Below are 17,718 nucleotides of genomic sequence, written 5' to 3' on the forward strand. Positions count from 1 at the left end.
AAAGTGAGGATTGCAGATAGAGTCATAGAGATGTACAGTATGGAAACAGACCCTTCAGTCCAAACTGTCCATGCCGACTAGATATCCCAACCCAATCTAGTTCCATCTGCCAGCACCCTGGCCCATATCCCTCCAAACCCTTCCTATTCATATACCCATCCAAATGCCTCTTAAATGTTGCAATTGTACCAGCCTCCACCACATCCTCTGGCACCTCATTTCATACACGTACCACCCTCTGCGTGCAAAAGTTGCCTATTAGGTCTCTTTTATATCTTTCCCCTCTCACCCTAAACCTATGCCCTCTAGTTCTGTATTCCCCGACCCCAGGGAAAACACTTTGTCTATTTATCCTATCCATGCCCCTCATAATTTTATAAACCTCTAAGATCACCCCTCAGCCTCCGACCCTCCAGGGAAAACAGCCCCAGTCTGTTCAACCTCTCCCTATAGCTCAAATCCTGCAACCCTGACAACATCCTTGTAAATCTTTTCTGAACCCTTTCAAGTTTCACAACATCTTTCTGATAGGAAGGAGACCAGAATTGCACGCAATATTCCAATAGTGGCCTAACCAATGTCCTGAATAGCTGCAACATGACTTCCCAACTCCTGTACTCAATACTCTGACCAATAAAAGAAAGCATACCACATGCCTTCTTCACTACCCTATCTACCTGCGACTCCACTTTCAGACGCTGGAGATCAGAGTTGAGATTAGAGTGGTGCTGGAAAAGTACAGCAGGTCAGGCAGCATCCGAGGAGCAGGAAAATCGACGTTTCAGGCAAACGCCCTTCATCAGAAAGCCCTTCCTGATGATGGGCTTTTTGCCTGAAATGTCTCTTTTCCTGCTCCTCGGGATGCTGCCTGACCTGCTGTGCTTTTCCAGCACCACTCTAATCTAGACCCCAAAAATGCACAGCCACATCCAGAAATATAAGTTTGCTCTCAAAACCTTATTTGATATTTTTAGATTCATTTCTGCTCCCCAGCATAAAACTGCTGAGTTCCATGATCATTCTCGCTGAGAACAGCTGATACCTCCTTCATCTGGGCAAGCTCTATATTTTGTTGATACGAAACATCTTGCAGAAGCAGGTGTTTTTGTTTAAGTTGTCAAATTAATGGATTTGAAGGGCAGTTTGGCCTCTGAGTTTGTGTTGTCCTAAAATAACAGTGGTCTGTAAGTGCAGAAGGTTTGAAAATCTGGTTTATCCTCAGCTTGGAGTAGGCGATGATTAAAGAGCAGAGCATGCCAGCCCATTCATTTGAAAACAAGTTGCTGCTTATTTTCATTTTATGGGCATTCAAAGTTTTAGGATGTGGGATGCTGTCGTTGAGGAATGTGGCACTTTGGACTCTTTCCCACTTTTGTCAGCCAACCACCACATCAAGTACTGAAGAAACCAGGTCAAAAACAGTGCAAATAAGATGTGACTTCAACTTCTAACAGCACATCACACCTCAAGCACGAAGGGATTATGCTGTGTATGTTGCTTTCTGAAATACAATTATATAATTATACCAATTCCTTTCTTGTGCCTCCTCTGAGAATATTGAGCATCATTGAATATGATTTGTGTTGTGAGTTTGTCCGCAAAGCACAGACCAAAACAAATTTGCTTTTGTAATGTGACAGCCAGGAGAGACAGAAGATTTTCTTCAGGCACTGTCAACTGAATTGAAATCCAAGGTTCAAAGTACAACAATAATGTTCTAAACCAACGTCCCATCCAGACTACAAAGCAGGCCCACCTTTTTTTACAAAAATACTTGTGCTTGTCTCTGTTCAGAATGCTGAAATGTGTTCAGACGCAGCTCATTTTCAGATCTATAACTTGGAAGTTCCCAAGAGGTTTTTATAATCCGCAGCACTACCCTGTTGTGAGGGACATTTTTGAAATGGTTCTTGCCCTGTGTGTTTACTGCTGTCTGCTGCAGAGCACAAGCCCTTCATTCTCAGTGTAAAATGGAAAACATTTTCACATGGCTGCAGCTTGGTGTCAGGAGTTTGTTTGGTGGTTAAGTCTTTAAGGCTAAATAAGTAGTCTTTGTGTTGAAACAAACATCTACCAAAAGCAGTCTAATGATTTGAAAAAAAAATCACTTGCAGCACATAGCTTAAAGAATTGAGCAAATAAATATTTGAGTGATCTCAATTTCTGAAGACAGTGTGCTGCAGTGTGTTTCAAGTAGCCAGTCCAACATTGTATGTATGTCATCTTTGATTCGCATAGCGCACAATGATAGCCAGATAATTACAGTACAGAAGAGAATTGCATAGCACTAGCTGTATTCAAACAGATCATTTAGCCCATTGCTCGGTGGCACTATTTATGCTCCATGCAAGCCTCTTTCCACCATACCTCACCCGCCCTGCGTATCTTTGTGGAAATGCTGAATCTCTTACTAAGAAGGTTACAGCAGGGCACTTAGAAAATCTCAATGTAATCAGAAAGTATTAACACGGCGTTGTGAAAAGAAAATCATATTTGACTGATTTATTTGAGTTCTTTGGGGAAGTAACAAGCAGCATGGATTAAGGGGAACTTGTAGATGTGGTGTACGTGGACTTACAGAAGACATTTGACATGACTCCACACCATGAGTTACTACACAAAATATGAGCTCATGGTGGATGGGTCACACATTAGTATGGACAGAGAATTGGCTAACGAATGGAAAGTGAAGAGTGGATCCAAATGGGTAATCTTTCGGTTGGTAAGCCATTGTGAGCAGTGTGTCTCGGGTAAATGTTGGGACTCCAATTGTTTTAATGTTCGAAACCAATGACTCGGATGAAGTAACTGAGTGTTTGCCAAATCTGCTAACGACATGAAGGTGGGTTGGAAACTAAGTTGTGAAGAGGAGGTGAAGCATCTGCTTGTAAATATTGTAACAATGGAGATAGGTTAAACAAGTGGGCAGAAATCCACCTGTAACATATTGTCTGGCAAAGCGATAGATAATTACTGACTGGGTAGAACAGGTTCCTCAATTCCAATGCTGAATATGGCAAGGTATGTTAGAGCACAGCCTGTGATGGAGCAAGGTGACTCAGACTAACAAACACAGAAAATGTTGGAGATACTCAGCAGATCTGTCAGCATTTGTGGAGAGAGAAACTCAGTTCACATTTCAGTGAGGTTTAACTCTTCAGTTTTGAATTGCCAAACTAGGAAGGATCAGTAGCGGATAAGTGTTGGTGACAGTGTTTTTAAAAGACATTGTTTAATGCTTGAGTGTAGTACCTCGGAAAACCAGAATGCAGTGACTCTTTACAGGAGGAAAGGACACTCATTACTCTTGCATCCCAGGTAAAAACAATGACTGCAGATGCTGGAAACCAGATTCTGGATTAGTAGTGCTGGAAGAGCACAGCAGTTCAGGCAGCATCTGAGGAGCAGTAAAATCGACGTTTTGGGCAAAAGCCCTTCATCAGGAATAAAGGCAGAGAGTCTGAAGGGTGGAGAGATAAGCTAGAGGAGGATGGGTGTGGGGAGAAAGTAGCATAGAGCAGAATAGGTGAATGGGGGAGGGGATGAAGGTTAGGGGTTGGGACGAGGGTGGAGTGGATAGGTGGAAAAGAAGATAGGCAGGTAGGACAAGTCATGGGGACAGTGCTGAGCTGGAAGTTTGGAACTGGGGTGAGGTGGGGGAAGGGGAAATGAGGAAACTGTTAAAGTCCACATTGATGCCCTGGGATTGAAGTGTTCCAAGGTGGAAGATGAGGCATTCTTCCTACAGGCGTCTGGTGGTGAGGGACCGGCGGTGAAGGAGGCCCAGGACCTCCATGTCCTCGGCAGAGTGGGAGGGGGAGTTGAAATGTTGGGCCACGGGGCGGTGTGGTTGACTGGTGCGGGTGTCCTGGAGATGTTCCCTAAAGCGCTCTGCTAGGAGGCGTCCAGTCTCCCCAATGTAGAGGAGACCGCATCGGGAGCAACGGATACAATAAATGATATTTGTGGATGTGGCATGTAAAACTTTGATGGATGTGGAAGGCTCCTTTAGGGCCTTGGATGGAGGTGAGGGAGGAGGTGTGGGCGCAGGTTTTGTAATTCCTGCAGTGGCAGGGGAAGGTGCCAGGATGGGAGGGTGGGTTGTAGGGGGGGCGTGGACCTGACCAGGTAGTCACGGAAGGAACAGTCTTTGTGGAAGGCGGAAAGGGGTGGGGAGGGAAATATATCCCTGGTGGGGATCCTTTTGCAGGTGGCGGAAAACGTCGGCGGATGATTTGGTTTTTGTGAAGGTTTGTAGGGTGGAAGGTGAGCACCGGGGCGTTCTGTCCTTGTTATGGTTGGAGGGGTGGGGTCTGAGGGCAGAGGTGCAGAATGTGGACAAGATGGGTTGGAGGGTATCTTTAACCACATGGGAATGGAAATTGTGACCTCTAAAGAAGGAGGCCATTTGGTGTATTCTGTGGTGGAACTGGTCCTCCTGGGAGTAAAAAATGAGGTCTGCAGATGCTGGAGATCACAGCTGCAAATGTGTTGCTGGTCAAAGCACAGCAGGCCAGGCAGCATCTATTCCTGAGATGCTGCCTGGCCTGCTGTGCTTTGACCAGCAACACATTTGCAGCTGGTCCTCCTGGGAGCAGATACGGCAGAGGCGGAGGAATTGGGAATACGGGATGACATTTTTGCAAGAGGTAGGGTGGGAAGAGGTGTAATCCAGGTAGCTGTGGGAGACAGTGAGTTTATAAAAAATGTCAGTGTCAAGTCAGTTGTCATTAATGGAGATAGAGAGGTCCAGGAAGGGGAGGGAGGTGTTAGAGATGGTCCAGGTAAGTTTAAGGTCAGGGTGGAATGTGTTGGTGAAGTTGATGAATTGCTCAACCTCCTCGTGGGAGCACGAGATGGCGTCAATGCAGTCATCAATGTAGCGGAGGAAGAGGTGGGGAGTGGTGCCGCTCCACTCCACCCTCCTCCCTGACCTATCACCTTCATCCCCTCCCCCACTCACCTATTGTACTCTATGCTCCTTTCTCCCCGTCCCCACCCTCCTCTCACTTCTCTCTCCACCCTTCAGGCTCTCTGCCTTTATTCCTGATGAAGGGCTTTTGCCCAAAACGTCGATTTTACTGCTCCTCGGATGCTGCCTGAACTGCTGTGCTCTTCCAGCACCACTAATCCAGAACTCTTGCATCCCAGTTGTTCCTCACAGTATGGTGGTGAATATATGCCTTCATGATATAAAGGACAAAAGAGTTTTTCTTTGGATTGTTTCATTTTTATCAGACTGTGCACTGATGATGGACAAGAAGATAAGTAAGTGAATAACCTACAAATGGGCTTGACTATTCTGAAGCAAATAGACTCTTGCATTTATGTACTGTTGTCCATGACTGCTGGTTATCTCAACACACTTTATAGTTAATGAAATATTTTGTGCCACTGTTGTCATGGAGTAAACAATGCAACTAATGTACACATTAACTCCCACAAACATTGATCTGTCAATGAGCAGGTAATGTTTTTGTTTGTGATGTTAATTGAGTGATAGATAATTGGCCAGGACTCTGGTGATAATTTTTGTGCTCCTCTTCAGTGTAGTTTTATAGGTTGTTTTAGTCCAGCAGAGATGGCAGAAAGGTCTTTGCTCATTCAAAAGGTGAAGCCTCCTGTCGTGCAGCACTCTCTCAATATGGTGATTGCGAATCAACCTTGCTGTCCTCGAGTGTGTCTCAAATCTGTTTCTAAGGTGAGAGGAGTCACAACTGAGGCAGGGCTGACATTGATGGTCAAGTGGTGTGCTTGTGCACACCAGCTTTGTTAATCTCCAGTCTTCCTCTTCCTCAAAGCAAAGGATTGTATCCAAATCTGATGTGCTGTGTTGGCATTCCCAGTGCACCTTCTGAAAGATCCTTTGCAGTTGACAACAACTTTGCCAACGTTGAACTTTGTACTTCAAAGATTAATGTGCAACAGGCATGTACGTACAGGATTTAATGAGGCAGTTTCTGGCAATGCATGGTCCCTTTTTAAATGGATATTTTTAAGTAACTAGCAATATGGCTAACATGTACGTAAAGGATTTGAGTGTAATCCAATGATGCATGTACGCTGTCTATACCAATCTATATTAATCATTGGTGTGCCGGGATTTTTTTCATATTTAATGAATGAATTCCTGAGACATTAAGATAATAGGCAAACAAAATTAAATCTCGAGCCCTTTTATGTTTGAGCGGTTTTAAAACGTAATCAGACAATGCTGGTATCATAGTTCCCTGATCTTATCTGCAGCACGTCTATTTTTGTTTCTGTGAAACAGAATTCAATTGGATGCAGTGGTGCATGTTGCTATGGTGATGACTATGGGTTTGTGGTTTTGATATAGGCCAGTTATTGAACAAAATTATGCAATTGGAATAGCTTCATGATACTATTGTTGGGAGATGTGATCTCAAGACATTTTGGTTCTTCTTTGATTGTGAATGCCACAATTGTGACTGAACAAGTCAGATTCCAAATTTTGTCATATGGGTTTGCAAGATTTTTACTTGAATTTGTTAGGAATATGTCCAGCAACAATGACTGCTACAGCATTCACAGAAGAATACACTTATAAGTAGCGGATTTTTCAGGACTTGTGTAATAACATCTACTTCATAACAGGGACCCACCCTGCACCTTCCACATGAGGGTATTGGGGGCCCTGTGTTATTTGGTTGTGTGCAGTAAGTCGGTGCCAGGTGTACCTGTGTAATCTAGTTTAAGACTTGCAGTGATCAGATGCAGAACCGCATTATTGTGTAGACTGCGCATGTAGTCATTTAACATGTCGTCATGTGCGGGGAAAAGATTGGCCAGTCATCTCCCATACAGTGAGGTCCAGATTTCAGATGAGCCTTTGGAATGGTAAATTCTGCCTTAGGGAAGAGTAAAGGAAGGAATCAGCAGTTAATATTTATACAAGAATAATGTGAATAAACTTGCCATTTCCTTCTGTGCTAGAATAGCTATCTTGCATTGTTCTCTGTTCTTCAAACAAATCCCAACAGTGTGTCTCAGCTTCTCTGATTAGATAATCCAGCATGCACACACAGCTCGCAGCTGTCCACACTTACTCCTTGATTCATCACAGCAACGGAATGCTGCATTTCTCCCAAATTTCCCTCATGCTCCTTAATTAAGACACAAACGAGGAAGAGTGGTCTTGTAACCAGGTCTGTCTTATGGTGCTTAAGCTTAGTCCATGTGCTGCCTGCATTAAAATATTGGTTCAACCAAAGAACTGCGGAAGCTGGAAATCAGAAACAAAAACAGAAGTTGCTGGAAAAACTCAGCATGTCTGGCAGCATCTGTGTTCTGCAGAAGGGTCACTGGACCCGAAATTTTAATTGTGTTTGCTGTCCACAGATACTGCCATTCCTGCTGAATTTTTCAAGCAATTTCTGTTTTTAAAATATTAGCTACTTGGGAACTTCATCATTGTGTTATGGTACATTTGTGAAGGGCTGAATGGAGCAGTCAAACCTTTGTAAACTCCGATTCCTGCTTCATTTTTTTTTTAAAAATTGTGTTCTTCTAATATGTTGCTCATAACAAGCAACCATAGCCTGTTTGGCTTACAATTTAAATATAAATTCTTTATTTCCAGCTACACTGTGACAGTCAGAACATGTTTTTTAATCAGTTTGGCTCTAATTTCAAAATTACTGTCTTTGATATACTGCAGTGGAAAGGGTTATAAGTTTAAGTGAAATCTACTTTCGATGAGTTAAGATTTCAATTCATAGAAACTTTTTCATAGGAATTATAGAATCTGTACAAAGTAGAAGCAGGTCGTTCAGCCCATTGAGTCAATGATGACCCTTTGAAGAGCATCTCCACCAGAACCATCCCCCTCCCTAATCCCTGAAACCCTGCACGCCATGGGCAATTTACCACGGCCAATCCACCTAACATGGGGGCAATGCATAAACTCCACTATAGACAATCCACTGAGGATGGAATCGAACTTGGGTCCCTGGTACTGTGAGACAGCAGTGCTAACCACTGAGCCACCATGCTGCCACACAGCCATCAGCATTGATTGCTCTTTTATCTTCTTTGACCATTGTTTGTCCGTGTTGGCAGATAAGTCAGTATTGGGCTTGAATCACAACAAAATGTAATCTGATCTTTCTGGAGTAGTTAAATAAGCTTTCTGTATTAGAAGACATTTAATGGAATGATTTGGAAAATGCAAATATTTCTGACTCCTTTGAGTGCCCAAGGATTATTGGTGAATTATATATTGACAAAAGAAGAGAGAGCTGAAAATGTGTGGCTGGAAAAGCGCAGCAGGTCAGGCAGCATCCAAGGACCAGGAGAGTCGACGTTTTGGGCATGAGCCCTTCCTGAAGAAGGGCTCTGATCTCCAGCATCTGCAGTCCTCACTTTCTCCTAAAAGAAGAGAGAACAAAGGATTAGTCTGAAGAAACAAACAACAGGAGTTGGCCATTCAGCCCCTTGTACCTGCTCTCCCATTCAATAATATCATGACTGACCATATTGTAACCTCAAATCTGCATTCCCACCAAACCCTGATACTTTTCAACTCCTTACTAAACAAGAATGTATCTACCTCTTCCCTTAAAAGTAGTCAAAAACTCTGCTCTCTCTACCTTTTTTTAGGAAGAGAGTTCCAAAGACTCCCAAACATTTGAGAGAAAAAAAATTGCCTGATGTGTTTTAAATGGGTGACCCCTGATTTTTAAGTAGCGGCCCTGGTTTAGATTTTCCCACCAAAGGAATCACCCTTTCTACATCCGGCCAGTCAAGATTCCTCAGGATCTTGCGTGTTTCAGTCAAGTCAACTTTTACTCTCCTGAAGTCCAGCAGGTAGAGCCCAAATATGTCCAATCTTTTCTCATTCACACATTCATTTCCTCAAACATTGTTCCAGTTGTTAGTACTCCAGTATAGTACTCCAGACGTGGTCTCATCAGTGATCTGTATTACTGAAGCATAGGGTCCTAACTTCTGTTGATACTTACTTTAAAAAAACAACTACTAAGAGTTTTTATTACACACCACTGGAGCAGGTGGGACTTGAACCCAGGTCTCCTGGTCCAGAAGTAGGGACACTACCACAAGAACTAAGAACATAAGAAGCAGGAGAGGGAGTAGGCAATTTAGCCCCTCAAACCTACCCTGTCATTCAATATGATTATATCTATATCATCTTTGTCTCACCTTCACTTTCTTGCTCACTCCCCATAACCCTTCAACCTGTTACTAATTAAGCATTTATCTCTCACCTTCTCAAAGTTGCTTAACATCCCAGCATCCACTACATTCTGGGACAGTGAGTTCCACAGATTCATGACTCTTTGAGAGAAGTGATTTCTCCTCATCTGTTTTAAATCTCCTAACCTTTACCCTAAAACTCTGACATCTTGTTCCATGGTGCCTCACAAGAGGAAACATCCTCTCTGTGTGGAACTTGTCTATCCCCTTAGCATTGTAGAAATCTTAATAAGATTTCCTCTCATTCTTCTAAATTCAGGAGAATCTAGGCCTAAACTGCTCAATTTCTCTTCACGAGATAAAACCCTTCTGGAATCAATCTAGTGAGTCACCTTTTGAGCTGCCCCCTCAAATAAAGGGACCAAACTACGTGAAGTACTCAAGGTGTGGCTTCACTTCTACTTTGTACAGTTGCAGCAACACTTCCCAACTATTCCTTAAGCAAAAATTCCATCTCTTTTCCATATTACCTGTTGTAAATGCTTACTGGCTTTCGGTGCTTCATACATGACGACAAGAGCCACCTATTTTTATTTTCAGTTCCTCTCATGATGGCAAAGATTAGTATAGTCCTGGGGCAGGCCCTTTGGCCCATCAAGCCTGCGACAACACACAATGCCTTTACAAGCTAAAAACTTTTTACCTCCATGTGGTCTGTCTCTCTCTATTCCCTGCCTTTTCATGTATCTGCCAAGATGCCTCTTAAATGTTGCAGTTGTATCTTTCTCTTCCACTAGCTCCTCTGGCAGCACATTCCAGGCACTTGCCACCTTCTGTGGGGAAAAGAAAATCTGTCTGTCTCATTTGTTTTTAAACTTTCCCCTTTCAGCTTAAAACCATGTCCCCTAGTAATTGACGTTTCTACATTTCTTTTTCTAACAGGGAACAAAACACTGAATATCTATTCTATTCATGCCCCTCATAATTTTGTGAAGTTCTATCAGGTCGCCTTTCATTCTTTGACGTACAAGTGAAAACCAAGTTTGTCCAATTTCTCTTTGGAACTAATACTCTTCAACCAGGCAACATCCTGGTAAACCGTTTCTGTAACCTCACCAAAGCCTCTACATCCTTCTGCTAAGTAGCGACCAGACCTATACACAATATTCCAAATGTGGCCTAACTAAAGTACTATACAACTGCAACATAACTAACCAACTTTTATACTCTATGCCCTGACTGATGAAGATCAGTCTCTAGTCAGAAAAGTACCCTTCCACTGCTACTGCCTGTCTTCTTTGATGAAGCCAATTCTGTATCTATCTTGCTCATTCCTGAAGAAGGGCTCATGCCCGAAATGTCGACTTTTCTGCTCCTTGGATGCTGCCTGACCTGCTGGGCTTTTCTAGCAACACATTTTCAGCTATGTATCTTACCAGCTTACTGTGGATCCCATGTGACTTCACCATTTGTATCAGCCTGCCAAAAGGGCCCTTGTCAAAGGTCTTGCTAAAGGCCAGATAGACGACATCCATTGCCCTACCCTCATCAATCATCTTAGAGCCAGTGTATCAACTGTCTTAGTTGCCAGTTGTTTTCAGACCTTGTGATGAAGACCATCAGAACCTAGGTAATTAGCAGCCCCCAGTTCCCACAACCGAAAGCTCCTGGACATTGAACTGTGTAATGCCAAATTTTAACTGGTTGCCTGTCCTTGGATGAGAGTTTTGATAAATGCTGCTTGCATCCTGACATACCAGTTATTCTGGGTGAATGTTGCTGTACATTTGTGGGACCAAACGCCTGGAGAGGTGTGCATATGCATGTGTGTGTGGAGAGGGATCCAATCACTGCTGGGAAGGCCAAATATTTCCCTGGGGGGCTACTTGAGTGCTCCTGTGCCTCAGTGAATATAAAACTTCACATCCAGTAATTGTTGGGGAATAAAATTGCTGTGCTTCATCAATATTTGAAAATTAGTTCAATTATCGTGACTGAAGTGACTTAATTTTTCTTTTACCTGTCTTTGTATATGACCATATAAGCATATGTAATTGCTTAATTAACTGAAGTCATCTTGGCGGACTATGTCCGCTTCTGTGTTGGAAAAATGGCAGCCATTCTGCACCATTATGGGAAGGCAATGGCCAAGTGGAATCCCGTGACCTGGGTCATGTGCTGGAGATCTGGGTTCGATCCAGGTGGTGGAATTTGATTTCAATACAAATCTGGAATGGAAAGTCAACAATGTCCATGAAACCCATTGTGAATTATCAGGAAAATCTCACCTAGTTCACATGTCCTTGCGGGAAGGAAATTGCCATCTTACCCGGTCTGACCTACATGTGACTCCAGGCCCACAGCAATGTTGCCTCTGAGCTACCCTCTGGGTAATTAGAGATGGGCAATAAATGCTGGCCTAGCATTCCTGTGAGTAAATGTTTTAAAAATGTTCTGTTCCAGTCATATGAGTGTGGTGGATGACCAGTCTACTTCTGCTGTCATATTGGAGGGGAACACAGGCAGTACTGTATATGGTGACAACTTGCTGCTTTTCAATTAATGCTGAGTTTGAAACAAACTTTGCACAGCATGCTGGCTGAACCTTGATTGACCCCTCAAGTGGCACCCCAGCCATGCAGCTCCTCTCCACTGCACTGGAGCCTCCAACTCAAATTACCAGTCTATTCCAAATACAGAGCCAACAGTGAATGCACTGTGGAAATGCTTCAAACCAAGTGGAATCTGTAACCTTGTGTGTAAGTGATTCAGAGTGGGACATGAAAAGAGGAATATCAAGAAGTCAATGTTTACCTGAGAAATGATGCTAGTTTCTTTTTGATCTGATGCACAAGGCACATAACATTTCTAAACTTAGACTAGAAGACTGACATGCAGTGAAAAGTGCAAGCTAACCCCAAGTTGGATCATCTCAGATCAAGCACTAGAAATAACCGTTAGTTGAGATTTAAGAATGAAAGTCTAACATTGAATCTCAAGGCCATTGACCTATATTGAGTGATCTTGAATTTCACTAATCACTTTGTAATAATGTTTTTCAGGGGAGCTGAAGGTTTCCTGTAAGTCTCAGCAATATGTTTCTGGAATTTTACAAAAGTTAATATTTATATTGTTGAATGTGGACTGTAGCAAGTCATACCGAGATGTGATTAGTTTGAAAGCATAGTTTTGTATTCTCGAAAGGTAATTAGTTTTGAACAGAAACTTTGCAGTGATTGCAGGAGGGGAGTGAGCTTTCAGACTGGCTGAAAGGAACCTGCACACGGTGGCACTAGTGAGAGCAGATGGACAGGTACCAAAACATGGTTTTGGCTTCAGTCGATGTCTCTCCTGCTGCCCCTTCCATCCCTCAACAGTACAGTTTTTACAAATGAACTGAAGCTGAAAGCAGACTGCCATGGAATAGAAAACGGTAGACCAGAGAAGAAGGTTTACTACCCAAAAAAACTTGAAAATAATGAATGGAATCAATGGTTTGGATGATTGCAGTACAAAGCTGAAACTGATGTACCAGAGAACTTAACTGGAAGGGTAACTTTCTGCACTTAAAACAGCCTTTCCCCAACATACTCAAACTAAACATCAGTCCCTTGTTTGAGAATAATGACCTCATATGCATGGAAATCTGTTCTCAAACTGCAGCGTGTCAGAGGAAAAGCTTTTACTTGTAACTTGTGCCACATGGCAAAGTTAATAAATCTTCTTGCAAGAATTCTGCTGTCTGGCAGGGAGGCAGAGGTGAGAAAACAGCTTGTGAAGATTATAATGCCAACCCTCTTGCTATTGCTGCACCTTTCTTGGTACCCAATGTTTTGTGCTGATCTGCTATTATTTTCTGGCTCTTTATTTTCATCATTTAAATAGTTTCAAATATTGTAAGAGCATAGGAACTCTGAGTAGGAGTAGGCAGTTCAGCCCCTCTAGCCTGTTGCTTTAAAAATCATGCTCTTCCTGTAATTTCAAAGTCATCACCAGGCTCATACTTATTGCTGATGCGTGGTTCATTGGCCATGTAAAATAGTATTAAGAGTTGATCACATGATGTGCGAATAGAATAGTTGGGGGGAGGGGGTGGGGGGAGGAGGATGAAGGACATTGGTGACTCAGTTTGGTTTTTTACAACAACCCAGTAGCTCTGCTTTGATCCTCATGGAACCATGCCACAAATTATCAGACTTGTTGAATTCTTGATCTTTAGATTACTTATGCTGTACCATAAATCCAAAAGATTCCCTTAGGCCAATAGTAAGTTTTACATGACTGACTGCAGCAATCATTAATCAGATCTTTAGGCAGGTTTGCTATTCAGCTAGATGTTTGATATTTTTTCTGTGAAGTGCTTCTTATTATTAATATTATTTTTCCAAACAACCTGGGTGTTTGAACAAGCAGGATTGGATGCATGTATTGCCCTCATTGCTTTGGAACCTTCTAAATAGTTGTTTATACAGCTGAGTGACTTATTGGGCCTGTTCAGAGGACATTAAAGGACACCACCAGCATGGTTACATATAGGCATCCAGTGATGGGAGTGGGGATGGGGGGAAGCTTTTGCTGATGCACATTACTGAACCAATTAAAGTTTTAATAACAAGTTACAAACATACACATAAATTTCTTGTATGTAGCAGGTTTTCAGTTTATTTAGTATCACAATTTGCCATGGTGAGACTGAAGCTCTTGGTTTATGGCCCTGTGCCGTAGTGATGACATTACTGTCCTTCTGGAATGAGAGACTTATTTAACTCTTTGAGTCAGATACAGGTTTATCCCTTTTTTATGATTTTACAATTAATGGGAAATCTCACAACTCGGGTTTGTTTGAATTTGACAGATCTGCTCAAAGAGGCCAGCAGCTGAATGGCTGATGCATTTAACAAATAGTTTGACTGATTTTTTTTTAAAAAATTGGCTAAATTTGGTAATAGAGACAAAAAAACCTGCTGATGCTGGAATCCAAAGTCGACAGGCAGGAAGCTAGAAGAACACAGCGGAAGGTGGAGAGAAGTTGATGTTTCGGGTTGACTTCTCCAACTCCTGATCCTGGCTGGCTGTGTTCTTCCAGCCTCCTGCCTGTCTATTTCAAATTGGTAACCAGCAGGCATATGCATTGTGGTGTTCAAAGATTTGTGTCTGTAGAGGTAGTCCTGTAAATGGCAAATGCTTTGGGATCCCATATAATTATTGATATTTACTAAGATGTCATGTACTAACTTTGAAAGTTGGTGAGAAACAGAAAGACTTTCATATACACAGTCCTTGATTTCATGACCTCAGAATGACACAAAGCACTTTATGACCATGCAAGTACATTTGAGGTCGAGTTGCTGATGTTATACAGGAAATGCAGTGCAGCTAATTCCCGCACAAAAACAATGTAGGATTGAGCTGCTCTCCTTCTTAGTGATGTTGATATGTTGACCAGGATAGAGTCATAGAGATGTACAGCATGGAAACAGACTCTTCGGTCCAACCCGTCCTTGCCAACCAGATATCCCAACCCAATCTAGTCCCACCTGCCAGCACCCGGCCCCTACCCCACCAAACCCTTCCTATTCATATATCCATCCAAATGCTTCTTAAGTATTGCAATTGTACCAGCCTCCACCATGTCCTCTGGCAACTTATTCCATACACATACCACCCTCTGCATGAAAAAGTTGCCCCGTAGGTCTCTTTTATATCTTTCCCCTCTCATCCTAAACCTATGTCCTCTAGTTTTGGAATCCCCAGCCCAAGGGAAAAGACTTTGCCTATTTACCCTATCCATGCCCCTCATGATTTTGTAAACCTCTATAAGGTTACCCCTCAGCCTCCGACGCTCCAGGGAAAACAGCTCCAGCCTGTTCAGCATCTCTCTATAGCTCAAATCCTCCACCCCGGCATCATCCTTGTAAATCTTTTCTGAACCTTTTCAAGTTTCACAACATCCTCCCGATAGAAAGGAGACCAGAATTGCACACAATATTCCAACAGTGGTCTGACCAATGTCCAGTACAGCCGCAACATGACCTTCCAACTCCTGTACTCAACACTCTGACCAATAAAGGAAAGCATACTACATGCCTTCTTCACTATCCTATCTACTTGTGACTTCACTTTCAAGGAGCTATGAACATGAAATCCAAGGTCTGTTTGTTCAGTAACACTCCCTAGGGCCTTACCATTATGTGTATAAGTCCTGCTAAGATTTGCTTTCCTAAAATGCAGCACCTCGCATTTATTGGAATTAAACTCCATTTGCCACTTCTCAGCCCATTGGCCCATCTGGTCCAGATCCTGTTGTAATCTGAGGTAACCCTCTTTGCTGTCCACTACACCTCCAATTTTGGTGTCATCTGCAAGCTTACTAACTGTACCTCTTATGCTAGCATCCAAATCATTTATGTAAATGACAAAAAGTAGAGGACCCAGCACCGATCCTTGTGGCACTCCACTGGTCACAGGCCTCCAGTCTGAAAAACAACCCTCCACCACCACCCTCTGTCTTCTACCTTTTGAGCGAGTTCTGTATCCAAATGGCTAGTTCTCCCTGTATTCCATGAGATCTAACCTTGCTCATCAATCTCCCATGGGCAACCTTGTCGAACGCCTTCCTAAAGTCCATTTAGATTACATCTGCCGCTGTGCCCTCGTCAATCCTCTTTGTTACTTCTTCAAAAAACTCAATCAAGTTTGTGAGACATGTTTTCCCACGCACAAAGCCATGTTGACTATTCATAATCAGTCCTTGCCTTTCCAAATACATATACATCCTGTCCCTCAGGATTCCCTCCAACAAAATGCCCACCACTGAGGTCAGGCTCGCCGGTCTATAGTTCCCTGGCTTGTCCTTACCACTCTTCTTAAACAGTGGCACCAAGTTTGCCAACCTCCAGTCTTCCGGCACCTCACCTGTGACTATCGATGACACAACTATCTCAGCAAGAGGCCCAGCAATCACTTCTCTAGCTTCCCACAGAGTTCTAGGGTATACTTGATCAGGTCCTGGGGACTTATCCACCTTTACCCATTTCAGGACATCCAGCACTTTCTCCTCTGTAATATGGACATTTTGCAAGATGTCACCATCTATTTCCCTACAGTCTATATCTTTCTTATCCTTGACACCAGGGTTCACTTCCCCAGCTCCTCCTTTTGAAGCCGTATCTTTTCTGAACGCATAAAAAAAGCAGAGAGGCCTTGCTTTAAAATCAAATCTGGAAAAGGCACTTCTGACAATGCAGCACTCCCTCACCACTGTACCGGAACAGCAGCCGAGAATTTTTGTGTTCACCTCTCTAGTGTGTGACTAGAACCTCTAACTTCTGATTCAGAGGGGAGTGCGCTTCCAGCTAAGTCCCAGCTAGCACTACCCAAACAAAGCTTTATTTTCCAGTCCCCAAAAGGAAAAGAGTGCAATCATTACAGGAAAGAAATAATGACCTACAGCATGGGAACAAAGTGCTTGTAAATTAACAAGGATGGAAAACTATTCAGAAATCTGGTTACCTTGGGGATTTCAGTTTGAAAACCACTTGCATGTGCCAAGGTAAACTGGTCAGCAATGATGCAAGCAGTGAGTGAGATTGATGGAATGACCTTTTTGCAACCTTTTGTTTAGTTCAGTGCTGTAAATTTAAAAACTAATGATGTAAAACGCATGAGCTGCAGCAGATGCAAGTGGAAGTGTTTTCCTCAATCAAAGTTCTATCCCCAGGTGTAACTTTTGCTATGAAATACTGGCAAAACCTATTTATCACAATCGGCACTGAAATATCCGACACAATAAATCAAGCAAGCCAATTTAACTAACTAGCAGTAATCCATTTGTTGACCTTTGAAGCTGTATTTCCATTGGAAAGATTTCTTGAGCAGCTTGGGGTAGGCAATAAATGGAAGTCCACTTCCTGTGAATGAGTAATTTTTTAAAAAAACTTGCTGAAGAGAAAAGCCATTCTGCAAGTTTTTTTTTACATGCATCAGCAGGAAATTGCTAGTGAATTTGGGTTGAAGATGTTACTTCCTCAATTGCTGTACCTACCTCCCAAGGTCACAGAAAGAACCTGAGGTGGTGACCTGAACTCGATTGAAAGCGATTGATTGCTAAGCCCTGATTTTAATAAAAGGACAAGCTCATGGATAGATTGCTGAGCAAGCTGTCTTCAAGTAAATTCACGAAATTGAAATGTGCATGTGCATGTGTGTGGAGGAAATAGAATTCAGGAAAGGTATGGAAAGTCCTCATCACTGATGTAGTGACCAGATCAAACTCCATTTTACTGCTTGGAGTTCAGGGATTTGAATGTGTTTCTCCCCCTGTTTTTCAATGAAAATCATATACCACTGACGTTGCCTACTAGGCAATAGTAAAATCCTCCCCTGGTGGAAGAAATAATGCTGCCATGTGTGTCTCTCCTCTTGGCCGTGAATAAAATATAACTCTGATCCAATAACCACCGTGGGAAGGTTGTTAGACAACCATGGCCTCTTTGACTCCCCGCCCTCAGACATTAGTGTCTGTCTACTGCGTGTTCAAAG

At 42.7% G+C, this 17,718-nt stretch overlaps 1 protein-coding gene across 3 annotated transcripts in view; it reads left to right on the forward strand.

The window, feature by feature from the left end:
- ccny (cyclin Y) overlaps positions 1–17,718 on the forward strand; it is a 243,992-nt gene that overhangs the window by 120,112 nt on the left and 106,162 nt on the right. The window lies entirely within an intron of this gene.

Source organism: Hemiscyllium ocellatum, chromosome 5 (assembly GCF_020745735.1).
Source record: "Hemiscyllium ocellatum isolate sHemOce1 chromosome 5, sHemOce1.pat.X.cur, whole genome shotgun sequence".
Lineage (NCBI taxonomy): Eukaryota > Metazoa > Chordata > Chondrichthyes > Orectolobiformes > Hemiscylliidae > Hemiscyllium > Hemiscyllium ocellatum.